Source organism: Solanum stenotomum, chromosome 8 (genome assembly GCF_019186545.1).
Source record: "Solanum stenotomum isolate F172 chromosome 8, ASM1918654v1, whole genome shotgun sequence".
NCBI classification, from domain to species: domain Eukaryota; kingdom Viridiplantae; phylum Streptophyta; class Magnoliopsida; order Solanales; family Solanaceae; genus Solanum; species Solanum stenotomum.
Genome location: NC_064289.1, coordinates 26,416,087 through 26,419,299, shown reverse-complemented (window position 1 = coordinate 26,419,299; position 3,213 = coordinate 26,416,087). Strand labels below are relative to the sequence as shown.

Sequence of the window (3,213 nt, the reverse complement as noted above, 5' to 3'; positions counted from 1 at the left end):
GATTTTTTTGGTCTATGAGTAGCTTGAGGATTAGACGAAAAATTAACAAAATTGTTCATGAGCTTTGTTAAAGCATCTGCTTTTTTTTGTCAATGAGTAGCTTGAGGATTAGACGAGAAAGAAACAAAATTGTTAATGAGCTTTGTTAAAGAATCTGAAATATTCACTTTGTTTGTTTATTAAATTACATTCTAGTTTAGTTCTACTTTCTCTTTTTCAAGATTTTGCAATTTCTTGAACAACATTGACTCGAAATTACATGTCAATCTTTGCTTTTAGCCACTATTGTGAATATCAAGTTATTTTGTGATCTATACAGTTTTTATGAGTTGAATAGTTGAGTCCAGAATCCTTGAGCAAAATGCACTTTAAGAGTGTTGTTGAGAAGTAGTAGTATTATTAATTACTATGAGAGAAATTGTTTTCTCTCAACACTCTATTGGTTGAAGTTAGTAAAATTTAGTTTGAGTGAATTCTATTTCAACTTACTTTTGATCAATTTAGTGTATTCTTTATTGGATTAAAGTTAAGTTATCACAAGAACTTTAAAAGTATGTTGATTCTGAAACAATCGAGAAGCATGTGCGTTTGGTTAATTGAACATGTTCTTAACATTTAGTTATTTGAAGATGTTCTTAACATTTAGTTATTATGGGATCTGAAAAAAATCTCCTCTATACACTTTGTAGGCTCAAATTCAAGAATTGGTGGAGTTTGAACCATCACTTACTGGCATAGAAATTGTTGAGAAATGCTTTGAACCTCAGAGTCGTAGTCATGTATTTGGCTTTGGAGGTGGTGTAAAAGCAAGAAATTTGAAAGGTGGGACTTCCTCAAAAGATGAATTGTTGGCTGAGCTACGTTCAGCTCAAAAAGAAAATCAGTCTTTGAAGGATTGCATGTCTAACTTTCAAAATGAGATGAAAGAACTGAATCAATTGAAAGAATTTTTTTTAGTGCAACGCCCTAATTTCCAGCCTCCAATTCACGAGAATGACTATTCGGATACTTGATGATACCATGTGAGTAAAAACTTACTTGAAACATCAATTTATTGTGTTGGTTCTGCGGAGCAAAGCTATCAGTTGTTGGTTGTTTTATCTTAAAATATATTTGCATTCAATTTTGAGAATGATAGATATTCTATAAATGTAGCACAATGATTATCTGAGTTGTAAGAGTTCTCTGTTAAATTAAAGTGGCAGACATATTGCACTAGAAGCATGACATTGCTTGATCAAATTGTTGTTGGCTATGATTTCGATCTCACATCTTAATCTTTCTCTTGAGTTGTTAAGACTGGCTTCGAGTGAGTGTGAGTCCTAAGTTTGTTAAAGTTGAATATCTAAATTTTCCTAGTTGTATCTGTGAGAATGAAGATGTAATCATATACAATACATGTAGTTGTTCCTCTTTTCGTGAATACGTTTAGACTTCCCCTGTTGTTTAGAACATGTAACAATGTAGCTCTATTTTTTCAGCACACTAACTCCTGATAAAATTTTACAGAGAAAAAGGGATTTTTGACTATTTAAGGATTTTCAAGTGAGGATAAGAAACTCATTTCGAAGATGTAAGCTCTTCTTCCTCTCTTAACTTTAACTTTTTGCCTAAGTATTGTTCATTGTAAATTTTGATTTGCAATTGCCGTTTATTGATCACATTATTAGTATTTCATGATGTTTTACTGGACAATCATCATAGCAACATTAAGCTGACCGAAAACTCAAGCTATTTTATGACAATATGTTTCTAACATGTGTAGTCATCAAGTGCCTCATGTGATGACATTAGTTAGTATGATGTACTTAGTGCTACAATCTGATCTTACTTTCGGTAAAGTAAACTAAATATGTTAAAATACACGAGAAAAAGCTCAAAATAGTCCATAATCTTTAGTCATCTTTGAACTAGGCTCAAAATGATTCTATTTCTGTCACATGAAGTACTAATAGTCCCTATCCTTAGATCAAGTGTTACACTTTTAGTCCTATCTTTAAACAAGCAGAATGTCCTCTGTTCTACATTAAGCAAACAAAATGTCCTACAGAATGTCTTGAGTATTATGCTAAGATATACATGTATATGCTTTCCTACAGGTGGTGTGAGTTAAGTGAGAAGAGGAGTTATGACTGAAAATGCACCACTTTAAAAAAGAACAAGGATTATTAGTGCTCCTGGAAAAGAAATAGAATTATTTTAAGCCTAAGTCCAAAAACAGTGGACAATTTTGAGCCTTTTCTCTAAAATGCACAGTTAAAAGAATGCGAAGGAAGAGTTACAGCTGCTACAACCATTAGTTTCAAGGTTGTTTCTTTGATTCTTTAATTAGTTTCATCGTTGCTTTAAGATTCCCAAACAACAATTTGTAGGGATGGCTATGGATGCCTTCCTCCTTCGGCTTCTTTTCTGTAATATTTGGTCACCACAATATTGCAGTAATTAGTGTTGCAGCAATTGTTACAGCTGCTACAACCATTGATTTAGTTAACAAAATCACATGCACAGATTTTATGCCTTAGAGTAAAACTCCTTCAGTTTATTTAGAAATTGTTATTTGATTTAATCACCTCTTCCTGTCTAAATGAAAGTTCTAATTCTGTTACAGATTTTGGATGCTGAAATTTGCAAAAAGTCGATGTTAAACATGTAGATTGACCATTTTTTGCTGGGAAGGTGAATGCAACTTTGGATTATAGTTTAAGGATCGTATATGATTTTTTTGCTAAGGATTCATGATCACAATATTGTTACTAGCTTACTTAACTGTTGTATAGTGCGATGACTTCTAAGGTGAGTATAATTATACTCACCATATTTTGTAATTACATTATATATGAAAGCGACAACTTTATATTAATTATCGTATTTTCTAGTTGCATATTCAATGCGATTGAAGGACTAGATTTTCAGTCCTTAAAATCCTTTTGAGTAGGAAATCTGTAATGGTTGTGAAATGATTTATGGACCACCTTCAAAATGGTCCTAAAATGATTTAGGGACCAGCTTGACAGTTTTCCTAAATTGATTTATAGACGAGCTACATACTGGTCGCAAAATAATTATGGACCAGCTTCAAAGTTGTCTCTAAGTGATATATGGACCAGTTAGAAACTAGTCGCAAAATGATAACGACCAGGATTTCAATTCCAATAAGTGAGAATAAGTACCAGATATATGGTCCCTAAAAGTATTTTAAGGACCAGTATTGTA

General features: G+C 32.3%; 1 long non-coding RNA gene across 1 annotated transcript; it reads left to right on the top strand.

The window, feature by feature from the left end:
- The first annotated feature begins 789 nt into the window (after positions 1-789).
- On the top strand, positions 790-2,854 carry LOC125874369 (uncharacterized). Its single transcript, XR_007447263.1, has 3 exons — positions 790-1,022; positions 1,510-1,573; positions 2,609-2,854. It is a non-coding gene; the product is annotated as an uncharacterized LOC125874369 (long non-coding RNA).
- The last annotated feature ends 359 nt before the right edge of the window (positions 2,855-3,213 follow it).